This window comes from Rattus norvegicus, chromosome 16 (genome assembly GCF_021556685.1).
Source record: "Rattus norvegicus strain SHRSP/BbbUtx chromosome 16, alternate assembly SHRSP_T2T, whole genome shotgun sequence".
Taxonomy (NCBI): Eukaryota; Metazoa; Chordata; class Mammalia; order Rodentia; family Muridae; genus Rattus; species Rattus norvegicus.
Window position 1 is genome coordinate 61898753 of NC_141549.1, and position 13362 is coordinate 61912114.

At 35.0% G+C, this 13362-nt stretch overlaps 2 protein-coding genes across 1 annotated transcript in view; both read left to right on the plus strand.

The window, feature by feature from the left end:
- The window catches only part of Erich1 (glutamate-rich 1), a gene marked incomplete at its 5' end in the record, with an annotated part of 52793804 nt that overhangs the window by 31028193 nt on the left and 21752249 nt on the right, over positions 1 to 13362 (plus strand).
- Sgcz (sarcoglycan zeta) overlaps positions 1 to 13362 on the plus strand; it is a 1078171-nt gene that overhangs the window by 153680 nt on the left and 911129 nt on the right. The gene's annotated exons all lie outside the window — the stretch shown is intronic.

Sequence of the window (13362 nt, forward strand, 5' to 3'; positions counted from 1 at the left end):
AAAACCTGCTGGCAAGCTCAGTAGGCTCAGTAAGAAGTATTTGCCATGCGACTATGATTGTAGTAGCAATTCTGGAATTTTTGTTTCTTTTGTAAATTATCTTTTATTGGATTTTTTATTTATTTACATTTCAAATGTTATCCCCTTTCGCGGTTTCCCTTCCATACGCCCCCAACCCATCTTCCCTCCCCCTTCTTCTATGAGGGTGTTCCCCTACCCATCCACCCGCCCCTTCCTGCCTCCCTGCCCTGACATTCCCCTGCACTGGGGGGGGAGGGGTAGGGGCCATTTTCATGTGAGTATTTAAAAACTATTAAGAACTAAGAACTCTGTGTTGTGCGGTATGTGTGAGTGTGTGATTGTATGTGTGTAATATGGAGAGGTGTTTGAAGCAGTACCATATATGATTTTGTAATATGTGAATCATGTGATAAAAATAAGATAATATGTGGAAATAAATGATGTCAGACTTCATAAAAGTAGATGTTTTTTCTGAGAAGAGACTTCATTTACTAGTGCAGACCAGCCTGAAACTCGTTATATAGCCAAGGACTTCCTCAAACACACAATACTCCTTATTCATTCCTTCTCAGTGTTGCAAATGCAGGGGTGAGCCACCATGCATGGGATAATTATCTTAAGCAGAAATAAATATTTCTGCTTTAAAAATTATAGACATTTATATGTAACCCACTAAACATACTTAATGTTAGAAAAGTCATTACTGACCATATATGTTAAAATATTTAGCTATTTAATTCTATACAGAGGTTATATTTCTTTAGATATTGATTGACCAAAATCCCTAACAAACTGAGAAATGCAGATATATTACTTGTGAAAGAGATATATGCAAGACATGTTTTTTTTCTATAGACAGAAATACTACTGATTACCTACTATAATACTCCTTAGTGATACGATATTGGGCTCAGTGTCAAATTTTTATTGATAAGAATTTCAGTGAGGCCATAGATTGTAAAACTTGGAGCTATAGAATGAAAATAAGATATTCTGAAAATCCAAAGATGCACTTTTATTCCTTTAAAAAGAGAGTTAAAATAGAAAAGTAATGCATTTAGTGTATAAAGATTATTTCTAAATAGAGGTAGGAAATAATTGAATATCCTGTTAAGTCACTTTAAATTTATAAAACATAAAAAGGTCCAAAATAGAGTAGGGGAAATATCATAAAATCAATTATAAGAATCATAAAAGGCTAAGTAAAATGTAAATGAACCTGAAAATAATAATCCAAATATAAAACATAGTTTTTGAGAATATTGGCTTGATAAATATATCCCACGCTTTTTGTGGGACAGACCCAGGGCCCTAAGCATATGTAACAGATAGGCAGCTCAGTTTTGATGTAGATAACTAGCATCAAGAGGAGGGTTTATCTCTAACTCTGTTGCCTACCTTTGGATCTCTTTCCCCTGGTTGGGATGCCTTGCTTAGCTGCCTTAGAAGAAGATGTACCCAGTTCTACAGCAATTTGATATGCAGAGGCAGGTTGATATCCAGAGGAGGACTCCCCTTCTCTGAGGAGAAAGGAAGCATTGGAGAGGGGATCGGGAGAGAGTGGGAGACTGGAAGGAGAATATGTGTGTAAGCTGCAATTAGGATGTAAAGTTAATTAATTAATTAATTAATTAATAAAAATATAGCCCATCAAGCCTGAAATTATAAATCAAATAGAGTTGACAAATATGAAAATATGCCATGAAATCTGGATGATCTAGGAAAGCCGTGTTTCAATGAGAGAATTGAAAAAGGAGAAGGGGACAAAATTACTAAAACTGATTATACAAATGTGTAAACTCTCTGTCAAACAAAAATTTAAAATGAAAAATAATTTCCATGTTAGTTTCTCATAACAAATTTCATTAAATTAGAGAATGGAGTCTAAAAATAATCCAGGAGTTTCAGAAGAATTAAAAAAGAAAAAGCAAAAAAAATAAAAAATAAAAAATATAATTATAGAGCTTCATCTAGAAGCTTCATCTGTAATAAAGGTACAGGAATAATGTTCTAACAATAACTGAATTATTGTAAAAGTAAATGTGTGTAAAAAAATAGAGTCATTCAAAATTATATTACTGCTTCTCATAAGAAGTTCCAACCATGGAGTGGGTGTTATAAAGTGTTAGATGAATAGACAGACATTTTGGTTTCCAAGGCTTGTTCAAGGAATTAGATAAATATTACTGTAATTATAGTATCATGTGACAAGTAATGACACTAAAATGTATAAAAGTATGCATAGGTTTTTAACTTAATCTGACATACCAGGGAAAGAAAATCTTTGCATAGAATGGAAGGTTATAAAGTTTGTCTTGAAAAGAAATCCCAAAAATAGTGACGAAGGTCACGGGTGTATTAGAACAGCTGGTGAAACCAAACTAGAATACAGTACAAAGCTAGTCACAAGCAAAGAAAGATCATCGGTCATTGGGGAAGCTCCATCTGGTTGGGTGTATGCGGGTGCCTGTATTATGTGTACTACTGCAGAATCTGGTTCATCTGATGATAATAAAAACTGTGCACTGGGGACCTAACAGCCAAGAGATGATTTAAATTCTGACCTGATAGGATGATATAACAGATGTATCTTACTTTCACAGGTGTTCTGTAGAATGATTCTTAAGATAACCAGGCTACATGTGAAGAGGTGAGAAACATTTGGAAAGTGACAGAAAAATAAATAGAGGTGATATTAACTGCAACTGTTAATTTGTATCAACACAGTCATAAAATTGGCCACGAAATAATGAGTAGGATAAATTTCTGTATGCATGGGTTGGGAAAGGAAAAATTAAAATGACCAGTTTTGGGAATTGATAACAGAAAAATGGTGCTACCATACACGGAGGCCTAAGGTGGTAAATGATGAATTATGATTCGTGTATTTCTGCACTTTTGCTTTAAAATTACTATCAATTTTAAGAAGGATTTTAAGAAGGATTCAAATGTCTGGGTTTTGGTCTTTAAGTAAAATGCTATTATAATCAGAGCCACAGATGAGGTCAGATAAGAACATTTTTGATAGAATAAATTTTAGAATTAGAAACCATTGGGAGAAGATGCATGAGGCAAATTTAAGCATATATCCTAAAATACAGCAAATTTCAGTCCTAGTTTAAGGCCTGTGTTATAATATGAAGACCAAATAAAAATCATAATAGTGACAATAAAGTAACTTTAAAATAAATGGCATGTTGTACGGAATTAAATCAAGGCAAAACTCAACTGAGATGAAACTCAAAATGTGAATCATTTAAAATATTTATTTGATAAACATTTCAAGAAGCTAGTAGTATTCATGACCTCACAAAAATACTCTTTGAAGTATCTTTGATATATAACAGTTATAATCAGTTACATATCCTGGTCCACTAGTCTTTATAAAGTATCTAACAAAAATTTAAATCTTTCAAAACATGATGTCCAAAGTCATTTCAGAGTAATGAATGTGCCAGAGATATGACAGAAGTTAATTTGCATTGAAAGACCATGGATTCTTAAAGTGGATTCTTAAGAGACTGCTGATGGCCAAAACCAGATAAATAGTGCTACCTTTCATTGTAATAAAACTTAAATTATTACCAAGTCATTGATCAATAGAGTTTTTCTGAATTGTTTTGAAGCAATATTGTGGCTTTCTTGTTAATGTAACACTTTTTCCTTAGAAGAAATGATTATGTGTGTAACCTTTGTTTAAATGCTCTGCAAAATTATTCTACCAGAAGTGGGACAATATAAGCAATCAAAGAAGCAAACACATTCCCGAGTGTTGGATGCATTGGATATTGTGTGCTCTCGCTCTCATCGGCATATCACGGTTTAGATTGTTTCTACAGCATGGTAATTTTCCTAGCCCCTTATTTTAATCCCAAAGGCTCTACAGAAAATAAATTTGAATTCAGTAAATCAGTAGGAAGCCATCCATTGGACAATCATATGTCATGAGTATTGTACCACAAAAAAAACGTTTACTTTTGATTTCTTCCCGACAAAGCATTTTTAAAGTAAATCTAAGACATCTATATGATGCAGAAAAGTGATTCAATACATTTAAACTATCTTTAAAATATGTTGAAAATAATTTTTTGAAACAATTGACATTTTTGTTAGCTTGCTCATTACTAAATACCACTACGCAGTATTTCATGAGCTTTTGTCTGTTTATTAAATATTCATAGAAAAGCTGAGGCTGAGTCCTTTAATACATTGTACTAGTGCACATATTTGCCAACTTAAACTAGCATAAGAGGTTTATTAAATATGAGATGAACATTTAAAATATTATTTTGAAATAATCCTATGTGATTCAAAATGAAGCATTCACTTTTATGCTTTTTAATTTATTCTAACAATATTCTCTCTCCAGATGTTTCTCTTCAAATCATGTGGAAACACTAAGTTAACAATTATATTACTAAATTGTAATATGGCATGAGTATGTCTAGTAACCAACCACTCTACTATTTTATTTGAGGACAAATTCATAGGTTGGAATTTTTGCACAGTACAATATAGAGTTAACATGTGCACACATATACACAAACATATATATATATATATATATATATACGTACACATACAAATACTGATATATTAAGCTATTACTCTATGTAAAAATATTACCTGCTCAAAGTTTTATTGTGTATAATTTTGTAACAAAATTTGATCGTCTTTTATAGTTGTCAGCTATGCTTCTTTTTCTCTTTCTGTAAATTTCTTACTAATGATGAGATCTTCATATTTTAAAACTGGTACATCTATAACTCGGCTGCCCAAATAGGTTCAGAGGCAATAGTGGAGGAGGGACAGAAATATTGCAGGAGTGAAGGAAGCAGGAAGTTTGACATGATATTTGTCTTCTAGAAATGTGAGAGGAACAATAACCATGGATTCCTGAAGAAGAATTGAACAGAGTACAAATAGACATGCTACAGTAGAGGGGGAGAATTGCGAAGGGCCTCAACTCCAGACAAGAATCCGCAATCTACCAATTAATGCTGAGAGAATTAGAAGCAAAATACTCCTCCCAGGGGGAATGTCCTCAAAATTGCTTGTCTATTACCAAGATATCATGTCTGAAATCATTTGCATTTAAGTAAACAGAGGCCATGAATTTGATTGACAACAAATGAGTGCATTGGAAAGCTTGGAAAGAAAATAGAGGAGAAAAATGTTATTACATTTATACATCTATTACAACCCAAAATGTTACAACTGAAGTTAAGTTGGTTATTATTAAGTATGATCTGATTCACATAATATGGCTTCTCCTCAGATTGTGTAGATATTTTGTTTTCATAAATCAGATCCTTTTGCCTTGGGTAAGTAATATATACAAACACACACACATACATACACACACACACACACACATACACACAATACAGAGCTATTTTAACTGCATCATAGGCTCTCTCAATTTGAGATATTTTAATTTTATAAATTCAGTAGTGTTATACCTATTTTTATGTTGCTGTGATAAACACCATAGAGAAAACAACTTGAAGATGAGAATGGTTTACCATCAAGGGTAGTCAAGCAGAAACTCAAGGTAGGAACATGCGCCCAAGAATGGAAACAAACACAAATCATGGAAAATTTCTACTTACTGTCCTGCTCTCCTGGCATATTCCCATTTCTTAAAAAAAAACAAACAAAAAAACCCAAAAAAAACAAGGCACACCAGCATAAGAATGGAAATGCTCATAGGTACATGGTCCTCCAACATCAGTTTTCAAGTAAGAAAATGACCCACATATGTCCTCATAGTCCAAACTTATGGAAGTATTTTCTCAACTGAGATTTTCTCCTCACAGATATGTCTAGGTCTTTGTTAAATAGACAAAAATTAACCATCACAACCAGCATACTGTGGTTATGCTGAAAATGGGGTGGTGGGCATCTTTTTAGAGAAACAGAAACTGAAATTTTGCTTGACTCAATAATAATTGTTATAAGCATTTAATGTTAGCTTTAAAATGTGTGTACAAATGATTGTGTGTGTGTGTGTGTGTGTGTGTGTGTGTGTGTGTGTGTGTGTAGTCCAGTGGTTGGTACTTAGCTTTTTCCTCAATCTCTCTCTTCTACACCATAGTTTAGTTTGGTTGAGTGTTTTGTACATTATAACATATTCATCCATCTTTCACAAACATTCCCTACTTCCCTATCTGTCTAACTGTGGTTTTGTTGTTTTGCTTTTATTTTTGTTTGTTTTTTCGGTTTTATTTTTGTTTATTTGTCCACTATTTTGTCACAATGTTCTTGAAATTGTAGTCTCCCCTGTAGCATGGGGAAGTTACCAGTGACTATACCTTAGAGAACTATGTTTCTTCCTCTCCCATCAGGTAACACTTGCCCATAGTTCCATGGCTAGATATGGAACTGGGTGTCCAACATGCCTATTCATTTTAGGATTTAGTTTGGCTTGGGTTTGTCCATTCTGTAACAACTTCCTCATATATAAAGCTTGCTTGTTTTGTTGTAAAACCTTTGTGTTCTTGTTGTTACTGCTGATTTGTATTTTAAAATCTTTCTAACCCCTGTTCTCCAATAACCCTTGAGCATGTTCAGGAGTATGTGTAATATACGTCTTTCATTTAAGCCTGATCATTCTACAGTCTTTTACTCTCTGTGTCTTCTCCAGTTCGGTATAATATTAGTCAATCATCTACTGCATAAAAATAGTTTCCTGAAGAAGGTTGGAAAATACACCGATCTAAGGGTATAACAATAAGCCATTAGGAGTCAGTTTCATACAATGTCAATTTACCAAATAAGAGCAGTGGATTCTACCTGGGCTCATGAAATCTCTACTCATGAATTCTTGGCTGAATAATAGTGCCAGAATGAGATTTCTTCTTAAGGACTTAAATATAACCAAAGAGTGATTGGTTACTACTCAGATGTTTATAGCACTTTTGCCTACTGGGAATCACTTGTCAGGCCAATCATTATTATAGAGCACAAAGTTCACAGATGAGTATAATCGATGACTATATTTATCTTCTGACAGTATGTATAGCACCTTTCCACACTATGAAAAGCAATGAAGCAGATTCCTGGTCGGTAGCAGTTTTACTCCCCATGTTCTCTGACACAAGCGTATAGAGTCTTCAGCAATAGGTTCTTAACTCTGAGGTTCCAGAGGGCAACCAATGGCACTGGAGATCGTTCTTTGGTCTATGAGACCCCTCTAGCTAACTCCTCCTAATGAAGTACACCATTTCTCTCACTGGTGTTTTTGAGAACCGGTTTTTCTCTGACTCTAGACTTTACTGATTTACTCTCAGAATAAGCCCAGACCCAGGCTTTTGTATGCCAGCTACTGTGCCTGACTTTTGTACAGATGCTGGAGAGCTGAAATCAGTTCTTCTTGCTGAATGGGGGCAGGGAGGCACTTTAAGACATGTCCTTCACTTCGTCATATGATGCTAGCAGTCTAGAAATGGCTGTATTTCAGTTATTTATTTAACAAACAAATCACGTCATTTGCACCACTACTTGAGTAAGGATGCTCATATGCATTTCACTAGTGCTATGATTATAAATAACAAAACATTTTACCAAATGTGGACTCTTAATGTATTTCCAAAGATGTTTTGGTTCTTGCAATATGGAAACTATGTGAATGTACAAAGTCTTCACCAGGACAGTCAGTTAGGTTTTAGTGAAGAGATTTAGTTTTAGAGCTTTAAAGTTTTCAATTACCCAGTTGATGTACCTCATCATGGTTCTCATTATAGTACCATGGAGTATCTAATCGTACTCTGAAAATGTTTATTTTAGTTCTTACTGTGACTTAGGAAAGATTTTTCTTAGTCTAATTTTACCTAGTTTAAATGCCAGGTAAAACAACAGCAAAGGCAATACAGCTCTCTGCAGAGGAGTAAAAAGAACTATGCTCTCTTTAAAATATGAAATACAAGGGCAAAAATTACAAACCTGATTTTTGTCTCCAAAGAAGACAATATCTCTTGACATAGGATTGCTTATTTTAAACATATGCTCACAAAGATCCTAGAAAAGAGCTCACAAAAGTGTGATTCCTTAGCATACCTTGTAAAGAGTCTTCTCTGGGAATCCTCAGAGCTAAGCTATTGTTTTCTCCAATTTTGTTGTTCTATTCTACTCTCACCTGATTTGATGGTAAAAGACAAAGGTCTTCAAAGTAAGAATCCACTGGAAAAAAAACTGATAACAAAGGCAGAATTGCTAGGCCTACACAGAGGGAGGGCCTTTATCTTAATTACTTACAATACACTAGCTTGTTTACAAGCTAGTTATTTAATAATTTATGTCTATTGTCATGGTCATATATGTTGAGAATTAAGCTACATAAATACAACTCTAAAATATTATTAAGCATCAACTCAGGTCATCTGCTCCGACACAAGTAACATTCAATACATAGAGTTTTGCTGTTACTCACACAAGTTATCATTTTGTTAAGTTAAAGTTATCATTCTAATTCCTTAAGAAAAGTTACACAGACAGAAAATGTAGAGTAACACGTTTAGTCATTTTGATCTTACTAATAGTACTTCTAGAATTTCAAAAGATTGGTATTTTGATGAAGTGTTTGACTAAAGGTGAAAATATATGAAACAAAGTGCTACTTTCATGAAACGATTGGCTCAAAATTTGTGACAATACTTTTATAAAATATCTATATGATGCACAATTCACTTTTCAAATTGCAGTTAGCTTTTAAAATAATTTTTGTATGAAAATTAAAAGCTATAGTAAATAAAGCATTTTGTGTATAAAAAGCATACCCTATTTCCACCAATATTGCAGATTTTCAAAAGTAACCAATTGACCTAATGCTCTTCTTTAGTGAACATTATTTGTCATTAGATTCTCTCAAAGGAAGATGATGGATATAAGAAATGCAGTCTCACAACAGTGATGTTGACACGATGCTCTAGAACCCTCAAGGATTTGTTCAGAATAAGCATAAGGAAATGGCTGGGTGGGCATGCTCCAAGGACGCAGGCAGTGAATTAATTTATAGATGATAATTTTGATCTGAGAGTTCTTATTTGAGTTTGGGAAGTCCATTAAGATGTTAATAAATGTCAAGTATGGAGCTAATTCAAATGTTTTTAACATGCGTGGTGGAATTTATCATTGTATGCAAAATATGGGCTGGGTCCTTCCCAGGCAGAACAGTAGAAGGCAGTACAGGAAGTTTAACTGGATGGTAGTGATGAAATAAAGCCAGACAGAAGATGGAGAGACAGGTAGATGTGAAAGGAAGATGGGGAGATAGAAGGGGAAGGAAAATCAACCAAACGAAACCCTGTAATTGCCACAATGACACCTAATTCCTTGTATGCTAATTACAAATAAGAACGTAGTTCAGCTCTTCTTAATTTCCCTTTTTACCTTCATGTGTGGCACGCACCCAACTTGGCCCCCTTTGGCGTATCAGTAAAGAATATGAAAAAGACATACAGGGCCAACTTGAAATCTAACTGCATAATGTGTATTTTCACTTCTTTCTATAACAGAAATTCAAAATTACATTTACAGCAAATATTAGTTTGATTTATGTTCATCCAGGTATCATTAGCATGTAAAAATTATCATCTTAATGACTGGTACACAATTCTCACTAAAATGTGACAGTAGCATTTACTTGGAGTTACTAAGTAATCTATAGGACTGACTTTTTGTTCCCTGTGTTTTGCCCATGTCTATAGCCCCAGTGACTCCTTGATCTGTATCTGTTCATATATTTACCAGGTCAAACTTGTGTTGATGCACCACTGTCTACACTTGTACTCTTATGGACAGAGCATCTCCACCGCCTAGAACTGTGCCTGCCGTAGATTAAGCACTGGGATGTTCAAATAGATATATTCCTATATAAATTAACAGTATGAGAAGAACTAAACTCGTATTTTAGGCCTGGGAAGACATTTGTAATCATGTAGACTCTGGCTAGCTCTGAGTAAGAACAGTGGTGGCCAGACAGCACAGCTAATTATTGGGAGAGTTGGGCCTAAGTACTGAGCTTATAACTAATTCACATCACTGTAGCAAGTTCTATCTTTTATAATAAAAGAATCCTACTTTGGACCTTCAGTTTTCCAAATCCATTATCCCTTCAACATTTCTAATTTGCTACAAATGCTCCATAAATTTGTTTACTTAAGTGATAAATAATATATAATGAACATTAAGAAATTGGATGACCTGGGAATATTTGGATCAGTTTAACTTGACCTGTTACAGAGGCTCTTTGCATATCTCTCTTATTTCATATGTCTAACTATCATTTATTGCAGTTGTAGAGAAAATATTTATGGGCTTCAAGACAGTATTATTTTTAAAGTCATGATGCCCAGTGGGAGAGGCAAGTCATTTGTCTTTGAAGATTATTGAAATTATTAGATGCCTTAAACAAAACAAAAATCATTTCGATCCTTCCTATTTATTCTTGCTTAAGATAAGCTATGATAATTCTTTAAGGAGGCAAGCTGGCTTCCTGTGGGGTGAAGTCACCTTTTGAACATCTGCACTTCCCATATGCTCTTACCCGGAAAGTGCTGTGCTCTAGCCTAGTGCCGATCAGCCCACACAGAGCTAATCAAGGCACATGATGCCAAACCATGTACATTCAATTAAGGCCCTGCAGCACACACTCCCATCATGGCTGTGGGCTGTGTGACCTTGCATCTGTAGAGCCTTGTACACCCAATCTGGCAGAGGGAAGTGCATGGCAGTATTCCACTATTTACATATTTGTCCTTCACCTCCAGCTTGTTTGTCAGAAGCCTGTCAGTATGCTGAACTGTAGCTTGCAAAGCTGAGCTGGGTCTGGGATGACTAACAGGCATTGTTCTCTGCTAACCCTGCCACAAGTGTGTTGCTTCTTAAAAATAAATTGCATATAGTGTGAATCACGAGGAAGGTGCATTTAATGAAGTGGAGCCATGTGAATGTTGACATTTTAGCTCATGATTAGCTGGCATGGACACCAAATTTTGCAAAATTTCTGTTGGCCAACTCTAAATATGACAGGATAATCTATTAAGCAGGGAAGAGAAATGTTCAGATAAAGATAGAATTGTAAAATAGGAAATGTGGGCACACTGTATCTGGTTTTAAATATTCTCATTTTTATTTTGGTTTTGTCACACAAAAACAAAGAAGGCAGAAAACGGATTTGCTGCCTGCATGTATTCATTTATTCATTAACGGATACCTTCCCTGGCTTTTGTTCAATTGTTTTGTTCTGCTTTGCTTTGCTTGAATTTGTTGTTCACCTTGTCATGGGTTTAGCATTGGGTTAAGATGAAAGTTCTTATTATCAGGTTATAAAATTATAATGCAGTATGTATAAAAGGATATGACGTTATTCTTACTCATTAAAATTCATAGTACAACAGAAAAAAATAGCGTATTTCTTCTTTGTTCTGTTCACAAGGGTCTATGTGAAGAAACAGAAGGGTGGGAAGTGATTGTGTCCACAGGTAAAAGTTCCATAAGGATACTTAGAGTTAAGAGTCTAGAAGCAAATAATTCTTATGATTGGTATTATAAGAATAACACAACTTGATCTGAGCTCAGTTTAAGGACCTGTAAGGGCTATTCTAGAGAAAAAGAAGACATCTTAGGCTAATCCCTTCAGAGAGGATTTGACTTGCTTAGGGGAAAATATCTGCTTATGTGCATTTTTAAAAATAATAAAATGGGTTTATAAATAAACAGCGGAAGGCCATACCAAACACTGCATGTTTTTATCAAGCTTTAGCATATAGTTATTTTATTCCAATCAAACATTTAGGTATTAGAAAACTAAAGGATAGCAGAGGTTGGTTGAACAGGACAAGTTGAAGGAAACAAAGTTTTTAGATGTATGAAGTTGTCAAGGCTTAAAAACTATGACCAAAGCCTCAGCCTGGGTTTGTGGGTAGAAACGTAACCAAGGACAGTGATCTGTTCTTTTTCCAGGATCTATTGAGCAACATAAGCTTGTGACTGAGCCCCAATAGCTTAGTAAGCTCAGTTTCTCAAGGCCTCCATCATACTCTTTTTTGGTTGGAAATGGCAGTCTGCAGACTTTCACAAGTGAGGAGGCCACATGATTTTAGGTGCTTCAGTCATAGAAGTTTTCAGCCTGGGCCCATTCAGTTCCCAAACAAATGAGCCACTCTCTGGACATGATTCATGTTCCATGTAGAGCAGTAGTGCTGCTATTCATGATGTCACATCCCCACCCTCAATCTCCAGGTTCCTCCTGACATTCCTACAGAGTCATGCATTATGCGTTGCTGACTGTAGGACTTGCGAATTTTTGATACAACCAGAGTCATACTTGGCCACTATCTTTAAAGAGAGCAAGTTAGCAGTACCACCACCAGCAACGACAATACCAGTCATCATTCACATTGGAGAATTTACATGAATCCAGCAATACACTGGGTCCCTGTCTTACCAGGACTAACCTATGCATTATCTGACTCACCAATGTTGTAGAGAGGATGCGCATTCAGTAGCAAACCTGGTTTAAATTTTGCTCCATTCTTTGACTGTTGACAGAAATAGAAGATATTCCTTTATGGTACTTGGCAACAGCAACAAGTTGCTCTGCTCAACAAATACCTCAAGTCAACAACCAATACGTTGCACCATGCTGAGAACGTGCAACAGTTACAAGGTTAACTACATTCGATGCATAGTACATTTAATCCATAATCATGTGAAAAGGCTTAAAACTATCTTCATCCAAGGAGCATCTCTGTAGATTATTCAGATATCTATTTTCTGGATGTGGAAACAGATTATGTAGGAATTCCAGGACCTTATTCAAGTTTATATAGAAGACCATGGTCCATGACTGGCCTACCTGGATCATGGCTGCTATTTAGAAGAGTGGGAGTCATAGTGTACAGATAACTCCTGTTATGTTCTGCTGCACAGACTAGTCTATGAGTATGTTTCTGCAGTTTATTTATTAGCAATAAACCAAGAAGTGATATGTTCACATACAAACTATGGTAGTTCACTTTGCAAAATTGAGTCTTACAGAAGATAAATTATTTAAATTTTTGATTGCATTTTACTGTGTAGGTATGGAAGTGCTTACATGTGCCCATGCAAGAGTACCACAGTGCACATGTGTAAGGTCAAAAAATACTAATTTGTTTGACTCATGGCGATATAATTTTTGTTTAGTTCTTGTTAAGAAACTGGGTCTTAAAGCTACACCGTCTTAGTCCCTTTAATCCCCATTGTAAAACCTAAATTTTTCATGTTAGTTTTATGCTTCTAATGCAATATTTTGCAATTTGCTTCCTTTTATGTCAAAAAGATAAGACATTAATGATT